Raw genomic sequence first — 18,155 nt, forward strand, 5'->3', positions numbered from 1 at the left:
ACTTCCTGCTCTGTAATTTTATGGTTCAACACTAACTTATTTTCCTGGGAGATTTTTTGTAGTCCATTAACTTCCAAAAATCTATCAATGTCCATTTCTTTCTGCTTCTCCTGTGTATACAATTGTTTGAAGTACCTCTGGAAGCATTTTCTAATTTCCACTGGATTCTGTATATTCTTTCCTTCCACTTCCAAATTCGTAACTGTGTTAAGTTTTTGTCTTTTTTCAATTGCCATGCCAGACGTTTCCCACACTTATTTGCCGATTCAAATGTCTTTTGTCTCATCTGTCTGATCTTCCATTCTATTTCCTTGTTCATCAATTTCGTATATTGTACTTGGTATAACTTTATCTCTTTCAGAATTTCTTGCGACTTTGGTTTCACTCTCAGTTTTTTCTCTCCTTCCTTTATTTTTTCCAGGATTTTATCTTTTTTCTCATTTTGTATTCTTTTCTTAATTGCATTCTGTTGTATCAAAAAACCTCTCATGACCGCCTTACTTGCGTCCCAAATAACTCTTTTTTCCACTGTAGTATTCATGTTTATCTCAAAATAGTCTCTCAGAGTTTTTTGGGCCTTCTTGGTCAATTCCTCACTTCGAAACAGGGCATCATTCATTCTCCATCTAAAGGAACCAGTTGGCGTCAATTTCATTTCCATTTTCACAGCATTATGATCGGAGTAAGTTTTGGGGCTGATTTCTACTTTGTTAGTCTTTGGTGCCAGTCCTCTAGTTACCCAGATTTGGTCAATTCTTGTCCATGTCATCTTAGCCTCAGAGAAGAAAGTTCCCTCTCTTCCTAGGGGATTCTTTGTTCTCCAAATGTCCACTAAATCCATATTTTCAGTCATATCAAAAAAGGTTTTTGGTAATCTGCCATCATTGGTGACTACCTGTCTCTGTGCCTTGTCCATAGTTGTAGACACTACTCCATTCATATCCCCCATCAAAATCATATTATATTCCATATAGTCCATAAGGGTCTCATGTAATTTCTTGAAAAATTCCGATTTTCCTTCATTTGGTGCATAAATACCTATTATCAAAAATTTCTCTCCCTGTGAATTTATTTCAATTGCGACAATTCTTCCTTGTTCATCTTTAAACATAAATTTTGGTGAAAGGCTCTCTTTTGCATATAGGACTACTCCTCTTTTTTTAACTTTATCTGATGAAATAAATTCTTGACCCAATCTTTTGTTAATTAATATCTTCCTATGTAGCCTTGTCACATGTGTTTCTTGCCAACAAATCAAGTCCAAATGTTCTTTTTTAAGTAAATGGAAGACCCTCTTCCTTTTTTCAGGGGAGTTAGCGCCATTAATATTCCAGCGTAATATTTGTAATGCCATTATGTAGTTCTTTTTTTCTTCCCTCCAACTGCGCCAAGTGCTTGCTCTTCTTCCGTCGGTGGTGTACTTGTTGGGTCCACTTTTCCAAGTTCTTTCTGCAGATCTTCCCTGTGTTTATTCAGAAATTTATCTCTGTCTTCTTCTGATCTTATTTTTATCTTTCTTCCTTTAAAGGTGAAAGAGAGGCCTTGGGGGAATTCCCACCTAAAAATAATTTGGTTCCTTCTCAGCAAAGCAGCCAATCCACCGTAGCTGGACCTAAGGTCCAAAAGATGTTTCGGAATATCTTTAAATATTTCCACTCTTGACTGCTCTATTACTAAAGAGTTCTGGTAGTGCCGGCTTAAGATTGTGTCTCTTTCTTCTTTGGTTCTTAAGGTGATCAAACAATCTCTTACTCTATTCTTCTCTTTCCTCCCTCCTCTTCCAAGCCTGAAGGCTCTCACGATTCTAAAATCCTCTGGTTTCAACTCCCAAAATTCTACAAATTGCTGCGTGAGGAAGTCTGCCAGGTTATCCTTTTCCACCTCGGGTATCGCTCTGATCCTCAAGTTAACCTGTTTGTCCTTGAGCTCCAGCATAGAAAATTTTAATTTATGGTCCTCCAGTTGTCTCACCAAGTCTGGGACACTTTCTGTTTCCAGTTTATCTAATTTGGCTTCCACAACAGCAACTTTTTCCCTGGCCTCCTCTGCGGTCTGTCGTGTCAGATTAGATTCTTTAATCAATTTTTCAATAGATTCTGCGTTGCTATTAGCTTTTTGTTCCAAACTAATCAGTCTTTCTGAGTTCTTGTCAATTTTCCTGTTTGTGTCATCCACCTTTTGATTTGTGGCATCCACCTTTTGGTTTGTCTCGTTCACTTTCCTACTAGTCTCTTCAACTTTTTTATTTGTATCCTCTGCTTTTTTAGTAAGTTGTTCTAATGTGTCATTTTTCTTTTTTAAAGCATTAGCCACAGCTTCATCTGTAGCCATTTCTTTTAATTTTGGTTGAGGTAGGGCAGGTGGGGTTGTAAATCCAGATACTGAAGCTCTTCGCAGCTGTTTCCCAGACCTTGTTGTTGATATATTTATTTTTCCTTTCCCATATGCCATAACAATTCCACAGCTCAAGGTTAAAGCTCACGGCCCCGAAGTCATAACATACAGTAGGAAAATTCCACTTGTAACACTTGTCAGTTGTAGCAATTTCAAAAGTTTCCTCTAGAGGGACAAAGTTACTGACTGAGTTTATCTTAAGTCCACTCTTTTTTTAAAAAACAACAACAACAACTTAGCTGCAACAGTGAAATTAATTTACAATTGTTTCCAGTCCCTTTGTCCTTTTTGTAGCAAAGAAAGACAGGCCAAAACAATGTTGCCCTCTTATTTAAAGAGCTGTCAATGAACGTTTCCGATACAGCCGATGCACATTCCAATGGCAGCCTGGTTCCAGGATCTGAGTGATGGGGCTTTTAGCCCTTCCCTTGCCTCTTCACAGGCCAATTCAGTCTCATAAAAAGTCCCCCCCCCTCTTCTCCTGCTTCCAAGGGGGGGTTTGTTAATTTCAATACTAGAATTTAGTGGTTTATTATTTATTCTCAAAGGTTTTGGCTCAGTCTCTTTGTTTCCGTTTATTTACAAAAAGGGGAAGGCGGACTTCCTGTTTCTGAACTCCCCCGGTCGTAGCCAAATTCAATAAATTTTTCCTTTTAAAAGTTCCAAATTCCACTTTACTCACGGGTTGTTGTCAAATGTTCCGAATTTCCAGGAAAAAGTCAGCGCTCTCCGGCGAAAGATTAGCGGCTTCACTCCACAGAAGTAGCGATCGATTCACAGCACCGCGCCGCACCCCCCCACTCCGACAGGGATCGCCCCTGAAAAAAGGGGTTCCCTTACGTTTGGGGGGGCACAAATGGTGCCCGCCGAATCCCAAGCTCACAGGCTTCACCCGCCTGTGATTTCTGGAGGGTCTCTGCCTTCGCCGGGGCAGCCAGACCCGATTTCTACGGAGCGCACTTCTCCCTCCTTTCGCCGATGGCGCTAACCCGGAAGTCTCTCTTGCTGACTCTTTTTAGATCGCCTGTTTATAGCACTGTATTTTAGATTACCTGCTTTACCCTTTAGAGCGCCGGTTAGGTTTCATTGCTGCAGGGGGTTTGCTTCTTGCTGACTCTTTTTAGATCGTCTGTATTATAGTGCTGTATTTTATATTACCTGGCTAAGAGCCTCGTGGGGCTCCCGATTAGCATTGCATGCGGCTAGCACACGGCATTTGATTTTGAAAAAAAATGGGGTATTTTTGTAGGCGGAGGCGGCTGCAGTTGCCTTGGCTACAGCGGTGAGCAGTCGCCATTTTGAGTGGACCACGTGGTCCCCACAGTGGCCATTTTGGGAGAGGCAGCTCTTTGCTGGCAATAGCGGTGATTGCTTCCCAACCTTAAAAGGCTACATTATCCTTCAGGGATACATGGTGTCTCGGCTGGGGATACATGGTGTCTCTGCTAGCCTTGTATTCTTTGTAACGGTCCCTGGCTAGGTTACTTTGTTGAGCAGTTTCTGGCAGTTTTGAACTGCAGGGGAGGCTTACTGTGTAGCAAGAGAGGCGTATTTGCATCAGTGCCTTAGAAAAGGGGTTAGCTTTGGGGAAAATAGTCTGCCTTGTTTGTGCTTTAGTTTATAACCCTTCATCTTTAATTCATTGTGCTGCCTGATATATTAATAATTCATGTGGGGTTAATTTACAGGAATTTGTCTAGGGGAATTAAATAATTCATAGGCTTACTAAAATAATTTAAACAATTCATAGGTTTACTAAAAATTCAAATTTATTTGAAGCCTTCTTTTGCGGGATTGCTCAACACTGTGAGTAATTCATAGGTCATACCAGTGATCAGTGGCTTGTCTGGCAGTGAGTGCGCTATAAACAAGTTCAGGCACGCGACTTGAGCGGATTATATCGCTCATTTACTAAAGGGTCTTATTTTGCAGGCTTATTATCATTTTGCGTATATCCTCTAGGCCTCTTATAACAATAATAGTAATAGCAGCGATGATAGCATGATAGCAGCGATGATAGCATCAACAAATAAATGATAATAAATGCATATTGAAAAATAAATAATAAATAGTTAAAGAATAATAAATAAATAATATCAATAATATATATATATATATATATATATATATATATATATATATATATGAATACATACATATATACATACATAATATTAAAAATAGGTGCTCCATTTCCCAGTGGGCGGCTTGAGGGGCGAGCAACTCATAGTTTTCACTGTGCACATTTAATCTTGGAGGTATCTTATTATCGTTAGCATGGCTAATAGGGACAATTCTGGAACATCTGATGGTGCCCTAATTCCCGCCATGCCCTGTAACCCTCAAGCTATAGCTCAATTCTTTGTGGCAATTCAAACCTTTTATTCGCAATGCAGGCCTCCAGCTGCCAGCTCTTCCACAGTGCTGGTGGCCTCCCAGGATTGTATCCCAGACCCCCCCCCCCCCAATGAGCAGGTCCGGGCAGGTCCCTCAGCGTCTGCATCTAGTGCGGTGCAACCTGGCGGGGGGTCGGCTAGCTGGCCTATAACACGTTCTCAATCCTTATGCGCGCAGAAGTCCAAACCCGGCACTAAAAGTCGTTCGGGGGCCACCGCCAAAGCATCACGGCCCGCCTGCTCTAATTCAAATCAGCAAATAATCGATGTCCCTAGTATGTTTCAGGACTCGCCTTCTCAGCCCATTCCGTCAGAGGGTGCATCTGGGTCTTCCTCAGATGAGGAGCTACCTCCGCAGCAGACTACATCAGCATCCACTGACCCAGCCCCTCAGGACAGCGGTGTCAAGGGGGGGAAGAGAAAGGCTAAGGGGAAGCACGTTTCCAAGAAGAGCAAGAGGAGCGAGCCGTCCGACTCCGAGGATGAAACAGGTACCTCTTCATCAGATGGTGATAGTGATGCTCCCATGGAGAACTACTGGGGAGAAGGAGAGGAAACTGGGGCCCCCTTGTGGATGCATGAGAGAAGGGCCAATTCGCACCGAAAAACCTTTAATGGTACCCTGGAATGGAAGGGTGGTGCTCTAGTGGAAGATGTTAAAATCTCAACTAATTTGTCTACTGACTTTATCCTCGGTAACCACCTTTCAAAGAGAAAAAGGAATAAGATACTAAATGGGGATTTCATAGATATGTTTACGTTGCTACCACCAGCCCAAATGAAGGGAAAAGGGGAGATGAAGAGGTATTACGGGAAGAAAAGGCATAGGTCACCTCGGGCGGAGCGCACCTTTGAGAATTGGCTTAACGGGTTCCAGGTATTCATGGGTGTAGTGGTAGGTTGTTATCCTAAACGTGGGTTGCACCTTGCTTCTTACCTGGCGCATGTTAGAAGGGCCCGTGAACTGGCGGGGGAGGAAGCTCCTCTAATGTATGATGAGGACTTTTGTAGAAATGCCTCGGTGTTACCGTTCACCCGCTGGGACCTGAGGGACCAGAACTACTGGATGGAGCATGTGGGCCCCTACATCGAAAAGAAAATGCAGGACCCTGCCAAATCCAGTAAGGTGGACGCAAAGCGTCGCAAACAATGTTGGGATTTTAATAGGGGAGCCTGCCAACGCCCTTCTTGTAAGTATCTACATAAATGCGAAAAGTGTCTGGGCAGCCATCCAGCAACAGCCTGCTACAAGAATAAACAGCAGCCCTTTCGGGGCAGCAGGGGTCACCTCCATCAGGGTAATCGAGGCGGACCCGCAGGCACTCCTGGTCCCTCCCACGGCGCAGCGGGCAACCGCTACTAATCCGTCCCTCGCCTTAGCTCACTCCCCCATCAAACTACAACCCTTAAAAACTCTCTTAGACTTATAACCTAACAGGCAGGCCGCCCTTCTCCTATGGGAAGGGTTCTCCCAAGGCTTCAGAATCCCAGTCTCATTTACACCTAATTCCGGAAACCCCCCGAATCAAAAATCCGTTACAGAGAGGCCCGATATTACAATAAAAAAGATACAAAAGGAAATCTTGGCAGTAAGGGTAGCTGGTCCATTTTCTGAACCCCCCATAGAAAATCTTCACATCTCGCCGCTAGGCATCGTCCCCAAAAAGGCCCCTGGGGAATTCCGGTTGATACATAACCTTTCTTAGCCAAAGGGTGCCTCAGTTAATGATACAATCCCTCAGGAGATGTGCTCAGTAAAATATACATCTTTCGATCAAGCAGTAAAGCTGGTTCGGGGTTTTGGTAGGGGTGCCTTCTTGGCCAAGTGTGACATTGAATCGGCTTTTCACCTCCTTCCAGTCCACCCCCAGGATTTTTGCTTGCTGGGTTTCAAATTTGAATGGTCTTTCTTCATAGATAAGGCCATGCCCATGGGATGCTCGATTGCCTGTGTGGCCTTCGAGGCTTTCAGTACATTCTTGGATTGGGCTTTGAAATTTAAAACCGGTTCTGATGGGGTGGGGCATTACTTGGATGACTTTATTCTCGTCACAAGTAATGCACAAGACTGCGCATCCCTGTTACAGGCTTTTAAGTCCTTGGCGGAGGAGCTTGGCTAACGAAAAAACGGAAGGCCCAGTCACAACGATGGCCTACTTAGGCATTGAGCTTGACACAATTGCTCAAACATCACACCTCCCTTCTGACAAGCTTACCGCTCTGAAAGAGCTCATTTCACAGCTAAAGCCATTAAGGAAGGTTACTCTCAAACAAATTCAATCCCTCCTAGGTCACCTTAACTGTGCTTGTCGTGTGGTTCCCCCGGGCCGCCCCTTCTGTGGGTGTCTGGCAAAATTATCAGCAGGCTTACGGGCACCACACCATAGGGTGTGTCTTCCAAAAGCAGTAAAATCAGATCTCGGGGTATGGCTGGAATTTTTAGATGAGTATAACGGCATCTCTCTTTGGCAAGATAGCATGGCTCTGCAGGCCGATTTTCAGGTGCATTCAGACGCAGCAGGTTCCTTGGGATTCGGCATCTACTTCAGAGGTCAGTGGTGCATGCAGCGGTGGCCTTCATCGTGGCAGGGAAAACCTATACTGCAGGACTTAACATTTTTAGAATTTTTTCCCATTGTAGTAGCAATTCATTTATGGGCCGAGCAGTTCAAAGATCACAGGGTCTGCTTTTGGACTGACAACCAGGCAGTGGTGTCAGTCCTAAATAAACAATCCTCGCGTTCTCCCAGGGTGGCTGCTCTCTTGCTGTCCTTTGTTCTTTTTTGCTTGCGGCTAAATTTGTATGTCTCGGCCAAATTCATTCCTGGTGCCAGTAACAGCATTGCGGATGCTCTGTCTCGTTTCCAGATGGATTGCTTTCGCTCATTGGCGCCGGATGCGCAGCAACAGCCTCAGCCATTTCCGGAGGCGTGGTCAGATTTCACAGCATTTCTCCAGAAAAGGGGGCTATATAGGCCGGGCAAGCCCCCGGCCAAATCAGAGGTCTTAAAATACCTCGTGCACCTTCATGACTTGGGACGTGCATCTAAAACTCTTAATATTCAATCCTCAGCAATATCGTTCTTCTGCAAAGCCATGTTTTCAGTCGAACCTTGCGCGCACTTCGTTGTGCGGAAGCGCCTGGAGGGCTGGCGCAGACTGCAGCCCCCTAGCTCCGATAGCAGAAGACCCATAACATATGACATACTCTTTCAGATACACAAGAAGCTCAGGGTCATCTGCTGGTTGAAGTACGAAGCCAGATTATTTTCCGCAGCCTTCTCATTCACTTTCTTTGGTGCATTACGCATTGGCGAGGTGGTCTGTGAAGACCAACCAGATTTAAATAACAGGGGGCTCCTCTTGGAGGACGTGACCTTGTCCTGCACTGATGTGATTTTAAAAATTCGTAGTTTAAAAACCGATCAGCTCGGGAGAGGGGCCCTAATTCGCTTGCAAGCTGCCCAGAAGTCTGGCCCTTGCCCGGTAAAAGACGCGAGAAGATACCTGTATTTAAGACCAAACACCGCTGGCCCCTTTTTCTTACATGCAAATGGGTCCTGCCTGTCAAAACATCAATTCACGAGGGTTATGCGCCACCACGGCCGTGCACCTGGGTTTGCCAGCAGAAAGGATAATGGATATGGGTCGCTGGAAGTCCAACACGTACAGAGGGTACATCTGGAAACCATTTTAACGATCCCCCTCCCCATCATCACCCTGACCCGGCTTTCTTACTCTTTCGCTTTCAGGTGTCGGGTCAGTACGCCTGTGGATCGTCGGCCACAGAATTGTCCATTGGGCCAGAATCCGAGCTGTCACCAGGGGCAGGGGAGATGGCCTTGAACTCCCAAACAATGTCAGAGTGTCCTGGATCGCGCGCCGAGGAATGCGATGGGTGGAATTCCTCCCCGCTTTAACAGCAAGAATCGCACTGGAAGGTCCCCCGGACGCGGTGGTTATCCAGCTGGGCGAGAACGACCTAGCCTACAGGAAGGGGGTGGACCTAATGTGGCATATTTTCAATGATTTTGGGGAATTACGGGCCTCCTTTCCGAATTTAACAATCATCTGGTCATCATTGCTTGAGAGGCGCATTTGGAGGGATTGCAGAAACCCTCTGGCGGTGAATAGAGCCAGGAAGATCCTGGAGCGCTCAGTGGCACGTAGAGTGGCAGCTCGGGGGCGGGGAAGGGTCATTGACCACCCCGGCAATGAGGTTTAACAATGAGGTCCTCTACCGCGAGGATAGCGTGCATCTTTCCAATGCTGGTAATGATATATTGCCAAAATCTTCATGGGGATTAGGGATTGGTTGCAGGTCTGAGGGTATTGGCGGTGAGCTTGGGCTCGTGTGGCGGTTAGGCATTGGTCGGGCTGATGAGTTGGGGGAGCGCCATCACCTCCCCCAAATATTTAGGGGTGCTCCGATAAAGGATTCCGGGGGGCGCTGCCGAAACCTATGGAGGCTAGGGCCTAAAGCGCGCTCCCGAGCAGTGACCCCTCGGGGAGCGCCTAGGGATGTGCATCTCAGGGGCTCCCCCTGTTGGTGTTAACCCCTACCGGTTTTATCCCGGATAATCTGATAGGACCAATGCCTAAAGCCAATACCGCTCTTACCTGTAACCAAAAAAGGTGTGGCCATTTGTTGCCCATTAACCTTAAATTCTGGTGTCCGGTGTCTTTATTTATTCTGACTGATGGGGGGCGGGAATCGCCACACAATTGGGTTGAACCACAGGTACTACAGGTTACACGGAAAGGGGGAGGATGTTAGGATAGTTCCGTTCCACCTTAAGGGAACAGGCTGTTGTGTGTCACATGCCTGTTCACGTCCAGTTTCTGCTGGGAACTTCCGCTTTGTCTATAGCTTTTGTTCTGGCTGTTTTCCTGGACACGGAGGCAAGCAGTCATGTTTTTCCTTTGTTCTGATCTACGTTGAATAAAGCTGTAAATATGCTCTTCTGTCTGCATCCTTTCGTTGTGGAGACTCTGCTGAAAGGGTGTGCACGGGATGTATCTGAAGCTTGTGTCGCTAATTGACTGATGCTGTTCAACGGGAGACCGGTGATCGTCCAGTGACGACTGGGGGCCTGCCTGATGCCTCCGTCTCCCTGGCAGTATCCCAACACCCAGAAGTGTGCCCTCATCTCCACAGGCTTGGCCTATTTGGCGCAGGCGTGGAAGGTCTCCATTGTGTCCCACTGACAGGCACAGTCCAGGAGCGCAACACAGGCGTAAGTCGCTTGGTGGTTCACCAGACATCAGGGACTCACAGGCAGAGTCCAGCACGTCTGGGTCAGAGGGGGAGTCAGGCATGGGACCAAGACGGTCCAAGCAGACCATGAAGGGTAAACCACCTGACCGTTTCACAGTCACGAATGTGTGGGCTGGTTTTGCTCAGTGCGAACCAGAAAGCTTTGCTGAGGTTCAGCAGTTACCTCAGGCAGAATCCAGCAAGTGGCAGAAAGCCATGGAACAGGAGCTTAGTGCCATGAAGTCTCTAGGAGTCTTCATGCTCACAACTCTGCCAGCTGACCTGGCAGTGACTTGTCGCTGGGTCTACAGGTTGAAACCCACTGCAGGTGGAGAGCCACAATATAAAGCCAGATTGGTGGCAAGAGGTTTCAGCCAGCGACTGGGGCTACACTATTCCCAGGTGTATGCGCCCACGGCCAGAAATGAGACCATGCGACAAACCAGGTCTGGTATGGTGACTGCACCATTCCATTTATGGCTAGAAACTGTTGGGAGACATTCTGCATAGAAACAGTAAATATGTTTGTACCTTTAAGAACAGTTTCTGTAAGCTCTGGGAAAATTGGGTACAGCTGGCCATGACTACAAAAGGAGAAAAGCTGCAGTTTGAACTCTGCGTGCAAGAAAAACACCCACAAGCTTTGCTGTTTGTTGTTTTGAAATAAAACCTTTATTTGATTTCGTTTTACACCGATCTCATGGAGTCATAGCTTCTGTCATCTGCCACCAGTGGAAAATCCCCCTCTAACAGGTTATGGGCGCCAGTACTGAGTGGGCAGAGACAGAGCGTGAAAAGAACCCAGAGACTGGAAGCAACTCAGCGTTTCTCAAGCAGCTGGCTGTGTGAAGGTGTCAGCAGAGAGTGTCTGTTTGAGACCAGGAGCCAGCCAAAAAATTCTTCAAGCCACGTGTGAGTCAAGACTGAGTGGAAAGCTGAAAGCTGGGTGGAGCCATGGCTGGACTTGGAGCTGGAGCTCAAGGGGGAGCTTCATATTTTCCAGTAGAGAAACTGGGAGATTCCAATTATATGTCATGGAGTTTACAGATGCAGGCATTTTTAAAGAAAGAACAATGTTGGACTGTTATTGTTAACCCTCCTGTAAAAGATGTGGATGAAGACGTAGATGAAGCAGACCAAAGACTGGAGGACAAAGCATATGCCAATTTAATTTTGAGTTTAGAGAAGTTTGAGTTTAGAGAAGTTTAGAGTTTAGAGAAGTTATCTCATGCGCGACACCTTGAAACAGCAAGTGAGATTTGGAAAGCACTGAGAGCGATACACATTAGAGACACTGCTGGTAGCAAAATTACTCTGATTAGAGCTCTGTACCGAGCTAGACTAAGTGAGGGTGAATGTGTTTCAAAACACCTTCAAATAATGTGTGATTTATTTTCACAGTTAAATGAACTTGGGGAACATTTTTCTGAGCAGAAAAAGATTTATATTGTGCTGTCTTCACTTCCTGAGTTATGGGATAATTTAGTGATGACTCTGGAGGCAATTCCAGAAAGCCAATTAACAATGCATTTCTTAACTGGGCGTTTGCTTGATGAGGAGGAAAGACGCCATGAGAGGAAGGCGACAACCCCTCACCGTAACTCTGGAAATGGGAGCCGGTCCAGTAAAAGATTATGCAACTGATGAGGAGCAGCAACCTAAAGAGGTTGTTGACCACACAGAGGAAGCAGCTTTCACAGTCAGAAGATGCTATTGTTGTGGGTCAACCAAACATTTAGTACGACAGTGCACTGTGTCTGTGGGAGAAAACACAAGAAAAGGGCGGCCTGTGTTTGCTGCGAAGCGAGGAGACAGGAAGAGTCGAGTCCAGTATGCTTCTGCAGCAGTTCGAGGCACCAGTCACGACGTTGGACAGGACTGGATTTTAGACTCAGCAGCCACAAACATTTTTGTTTAGTCTGCACAAGTCCCTGTTGAAAAGCAACCTTGTAAATCTGTAAATGTAGTACTAGCTGATGGAACAGTGCATGAGTCAGCTGGAAAGGGTAGTGTGAATATTGACTGCTTAAGCACCAAATTTACCAGTGTTTTATGTGTACCAAGTTTGGAAAATAATTTGCTTTCAGTTACAAGTCTTGTTAAGCAGGGGTTTAAGGTAACCTCCTTTGGTTCAGGCTGTAAAATAGAGAAAGCTGGAAAAGTGGTTACAGCGTCACTAAAAAATTGTTTCTTTGTTTTGAATGACCAGCTAATAAGTGAGTCTGGGGCATGTGTTAATGTGGGTTTAAGGCAAATCATTTTGATACTGAAACAGCTTATCTTAATGCAAATCTGCACGAAGAAATTTTTATGAATCAAGCACCAGGATTTGAGGCAGGCGAACAGAATACTGTATACAGGTTACACAAAGCAATTTATGGGCTCAAACAATCAGCTAGAAATTGGAATGAGTGTCTTGATAATGCTTTAAAAAATCTTGGCTTTAAAAGAAGCTTAGCTGATAATTGCTTGTACACTAAAGGAAAGGGTGATAAACAAGAATTAAGTTTGTCTAATGTTGATGATTTGCTTTATTCTACAAAAAATGAGAAGCAAGTGAAAAAATTTGCAGAACAACTAAGAAAGGAATTTAAAGTAAGAGATTTGGGTCCAGTGAAAAATTCTCGGTTTAAAAATTCAAAGGACAAATGATGGAAGTTTTTTGTTGAGTCAAAAAGAGAAAATAATGGGATTACTTGAAAGAAACAATGTGCAAAACAGCAAGGAAGTAAAAACCCCAAGGGAAATAGGTTTTTTCAAGAATGAAGGAAGAATGCACAGAACCTGTAAATCCTGAAATGTACCATTCAGTAGTTGGAAGTTTATTATACATTTCATTGTGGAGCAGACCAGATTTGAGTTATGCACTTGGAATACTGAGCAGACTAGTAAGCTGTCCCACAGAAAATGCCTGGGAGGGTTTAAAATGTATTTTCCGGTATTTAAAACATGCACTTCAACTTCATTATTGTTTAAGATTACCATCTTCAGGGTCTACAAAATAGCAGTGTTACGTTGACAGCGATTGGGCCAACCTGGCCGATAGAAAATCCATTTCTGGCACGGTGTTTCCATTTGGGGATTCCTTGATAGTTTGGAAGCCCAAAAAGCAAGGTATTGTGGCCACATCTTCAACAGAGGCTGAATACTGTGCTTTATCAGAGTTGTGTAATGAAATAAAATTTTACGTTCAAATCCTCAGTGATTTAGATATACAATGTGATTATCCAGTTCAAATATGGGAAGACAATCAAGCTGTAATAACTTTGGCTGGGTCTGAGCAGTTTAAAAATAATTCCAAATATTTAGAATTTAAGTATCAAAATGTAACTGAAAATGTTAAACAAAACCTGATAATACTAAAATATTGTGAGAATATGCAAAATGTGGCTGATATATTTATGAAAGCACTAACTTTTGAGAAACAAGCACAACTAGTGACAAAATTAAGAATTGTTGTGCATGATGTATAAATATGTTCTGTATATGTTTAAAGTACTGTTTTGCTTTCTGTTTGTTTGAATGAGAGGGGGTGTTGGGAGACATTCTGCATAGAAACAGTAAAGATTTTTGTACCTTTAAGAACAGTTTCTGTAAGCTCTGAGAAAATTGGGTACAGCTGGCCATGACTACAAAGGAGAAAAGCTGCAGTTTGAACTCTGCGTGCAAGAAAAACACCCACAAGCTTTGTTGTTATTTGTTTTGAAATAAAACCTTTCTTTGATTTGGTTTTACACCGGTGTCAGCTTCGTTCCGGAACTGACAGAGGCTGGGAATCTAAGCAAGCCAAGGGAGATAAGGACACTGGAATGCGGACTGGAATGTGAGAGAGGAGGGGCAGCCCAGTGGCAGTGTTTCAGAGAGCAGACAAGCAGAAGATAGCAAAGCCCTAAACACCAATCTTAGCTCAGAGACAGAAGGGGAGAGGCCGGGAATAGCTAGCCCAAAGACTCGAAGGCAGGAAAAGGTCAGTGAGGAGGGGAAAAGAACGGAAGTGGAAGGGGTTTTTCCACTGTTGGAAGAAGAGGAAGGGGTGGAGTTTAGACCCAGCAACTGCTAACTTGGATTCAGACACGGAGTAAAGGCGCTCCGGAGTGATTTATGTGTTTGAGCAATAAACCTGAGATAATTACTGCTGGTTTCTTGCTTCTGTGGGAGAGCCAAGCCATTACAACCGGTCTCATGGAGTCATAGCTTCTGTCATCTGCCACCAGTGGAAAATCCCCCTCTAACAGAAACAATCAGCTAGAAATTGGAATTTATGTCTCAACGAAGCTCTGGGGAAGCTAGGGTTTCAGAATAGTCTAGCAGACAGCTGCCAGTACCTGAAGGGGGCAGGCCAGCAACAGGAACTGGCTCCTATCTTTGTTGACGACATTGTATTTGTTGCCAGGACAGGTAAACAGGAGCAGGAGTTTGCAGGGAAGCTGAAGCAACACTTCAAACTCAAGGAGCTTGAGCTTGTATCTTGGGGTGCAGATTCACAGGGACAAAGATGGCACTTTTTTGCTAAATCAGAGAGGAACGATAGAGCAATTACTGCAAAAGTTCAAGATGGCAGACTGCAAAGGTGTCAGAACATCAATGGAAGCATGCTTTCTGAAAGACAGCCAGTCTGAGGTAAAGCCCAGAGTTCAAGAACCGGGAGGTGTTTCAATCTGCTTTGGGGAGTCTGCTATATCTCTCACAATGGAGCAGACCCGATATAGCCTTTGCTGTCAATCTCCTGAGCAGAGAGGCTGCAAAACCTAGTGTGGTGGCCTGGAATGGCGTAAAGAGGGTCCTTAGGTTTCTGCAAGAGACCAAGGAGTATAGCCTCACACTGTCTGTTCAGGGAGATGCACAGATTCAGTGCTGGGTTGATGCAGATTGGGCCAAGACTTCAGACAGGAAGTCTATCTCCGGAATGGTTGTAATGTACGGAGATTCTGTAATTGGCTGAAGGTCCAAGAGACAAAGCATCATTGCTCTGTCATCGACTGAGGCAGAATTCAGCGCTCTTTCAGGAGTGTGTAGAGAGCTGGAATTCTACACATGTCTGGTCCGGGAGATATGTGGAGATGGTTTCCTACCCATAACAGTGTGGGAGGACAATCAAGCTTGCCTGAAACTGGCAGAGTCAGGCCAATTCAACGCCCTGACCAAGCATTTGGACATACGGTTCAAAAATGTGTGTGAGGGTGTTAGGACAAATGTGATTATGGCAGCTGTGCAAAATTTGGCCACCCTTAGCGTGATCTCTGGATCCTTATCCTCTATGAGGGATTTTAAACATTGAGGTTCAGACCCGCTTGGAATTTTCTGTATAACGGGGTGATAAAGACCGAGTGTATATTCTCATAAAAACGACATCGTAACAAGACATGAGAGACAGTTTCCACCTCTATCAGGCGGCAGGGGCAGACTCACTCTGCATACACTTTACCCACATATCTGCTCTGCAATAAGGCAGACGGCAGCACTTTGAATCTAGCGAGGGTGAACGACCGTCTATATTTCGATATTTGTAATTTTGACAGATATATTGCTGGGGCAAAACCTTTCCCATTGTCTTTGATTGCTGGGTGTTTATTCATCTCACTCACGTGACACTGAAATTCTATGTCCCAGATTCGTTGGCGAATTGTTGCTCTGGCTTTCTCATAACCTGCAGCTATCAGTGCCTGTGGCGAAAACCCCAAGCCTTTTAGCTTTTCGTATAATGTAGTTTTCCATTTTGATTGATAGGGATCCAGTAGAGTTAAGGGTGCCAACCTGACAGGAAGGAAGATGAGTTTTATCCAGTAATGGATTTTCAGGATCCAAATCCGAGCGCTAACAGGGATTTGACCAACCTCCAAGCGGACAGCTATATTAGACACGCAAGAAGAGATCCCCTGTTGTTTAGTCATTTAGCTGCAAACTCAGCTTCGGTGGAAGACACACTGACTATACTTTGTTTTCTGGACTTCCATCCAATCAGGGACCCACCAAGCAAAAACACTAATCCAGTAATTGATTTATGATCAGGTAAATTTGCCCAGTCGCTGTCTGAGTAACACGTAAGCATCTCATTACCTGCTGAACTTAACATTGAAACACTTCCAGCAGTATGCTTCAGATACCTCAGAACACGCTTTACTGCTTTCCAGGTACTCACAGTGGGTTTAGACACTTGCCTGCTCAAAATCCCTTGTTGTTGTTGTTGTTGTTTAGTCATTTAGTCGTGTCCGACTCTTCGTGAGCCCATGGACCAGAGCACGCAAGGCACTCCTGTCTTCCACTGCCTCCTGCAGTTTGGTCAAACTCATGCTGGTAGCTTCAAGAACACTGTCTAACCATCTCGTCCTCTGTCGTCCCCTTCTCCTTGTACCCTCCATCTTTCCCAACATCAGGGTCTTTTCCAGGGAGTCTTCTCTTCTCATGAGGTGGCCGAAGTATTGGAGTCTCAGCTTCACGATCAGTCCTTCCAGTGAGCACTCAGGGCTGATTTCCTTAAGAATGGATAGGTTTGATCTTCTTGCAGTCCATGGGACTCTCAACAGTCTCCTTCAACACAAAAGCAAAAGCTTTTGAATTATCGTGTTTTGGATTTTGGATCCCTAGTAGGGAACAATAAAACTTGGTTTGAAAGGTTTCTAAGGGATCAAGGTTTTGAAAGGTGCAGATCTGGGAGACATAAGTCAGTTGTGATAGTAGCTTTGCAGCAAAGACCCGGGAGGGGTGCCAACTTGAATAAAATATTGGGGAGGCCCAGGTAAGCTTTCACTTCACCCAGAAGCGAAAGTAACTTCTCCAGTTACTGAGAATGAGCAGAGACTTCCTGTCTCACGCTCCCAGACATTCACATGATGTCAACAACCATTGTGCTGCTTCTCGCAGCTGGTGAGATTAAAATCCTAACATCACTCCCCCATTTTTAGGTAACATAAGCTGCGAAAGCAAGTGCAGCATCAAGAGACATAAACGAACAGTTGTTATACACACAGTAAACCCCTGTTGTACCAGCTCCACCTTTGGAACTACCTGCAACTGGTTTCAACAGTTCAAACCTCTGGTTACCTGTCTTCCATGGGACTAGAGCTGCTGCTCTTCTTTGGTTTGAGAAAACCGTGTTGCGTCTTGCAACCTTCAGGTGTGGCTTTGTCTATATCGTGGACAAACCTTGTACCTGGTGTGAGCTGCCAGCTACAGCTATACATGCAACAGCTGTGTTAGCAAAATCCTGAGAGTACCTCTTGGGTGGTATGCCCTTTGTGACTCTCTTAGATCTGCGAATGAGGTGCAGATCGTCCTTTCTGGCTAGTTCTTCCTTGGGACTTTTAGGAGAACCACATCCAACAGTAAATAGTGGCTCTGACAATTCCAGTTCAGCCTTGGATTGTGGGCTGGACATTGCTTGAGTACCTCTCTCAATGACTGTGTCATCTGTACTAGAACCCTCAGTGGTGCTTTCACTGTCACTCTCAATATCAGAATTCACATCTGTATTGATACTAGTGGGAAAACTGTGGAGAACCTCTCTCTCCTGTCATCCAGTGCATTCTACACTTCTAGTAAGAATGTGGTGTTTCTACACTCACGTGAGATCCGAAAACCTTTAAGTGTTTGACAGAAGGTTTTCTCTGGAACAGTCTTTCAAAAGGAGAACTTTCCATACCTGCTGAAACTTTTCTAACCTATGTGTAAGAAAAAGCATTCAGCGACTCAGCCCAAAACTTTTGGGGCAAATCTGCACTTAGCAGTTGTGCTTTCATGCCTTGTTGCAACTCTGTGTTCACCCTGACACATACACTCTTGTTCCATGAAGCTTCAGAGACAGCAATTTTGTGCTCAATCTCCTGTTTACCTAGGAAATCTTTGAAATCCTATGAAACAAAAACCTGCTTTTCATCTGTGAAAAGACTTTCAATATTAGCATCATGAACAAATTTCACCTTATCACAAAATTCTCTGAACATTGTTAAGGTTTGTTGCGGTTTCTGCAACATGTACACCCAGACATATTGAGAAAAACAATCAACCATTATTAGATAGTACTTGGCTTTGCCTCTAGAGAGTGGTAGAGGACCAATTACATCAGCATACACCCACTGAAAAACTCTGGTGACTTTGCCAGGCTTCTTGCC

This window comes from Podarcis tiliguerta (genome assembly GCF_965153285.1).
Source record: "Podarcis tiliguerta genome assembly, chromosome: W".
Taxonomy (NCBI): Eukaryota; Metazoa; Chordata; class Lepidosauria; order Squamata; family Lacertidae; genus Podarcis; species Podarcis tiliguerta.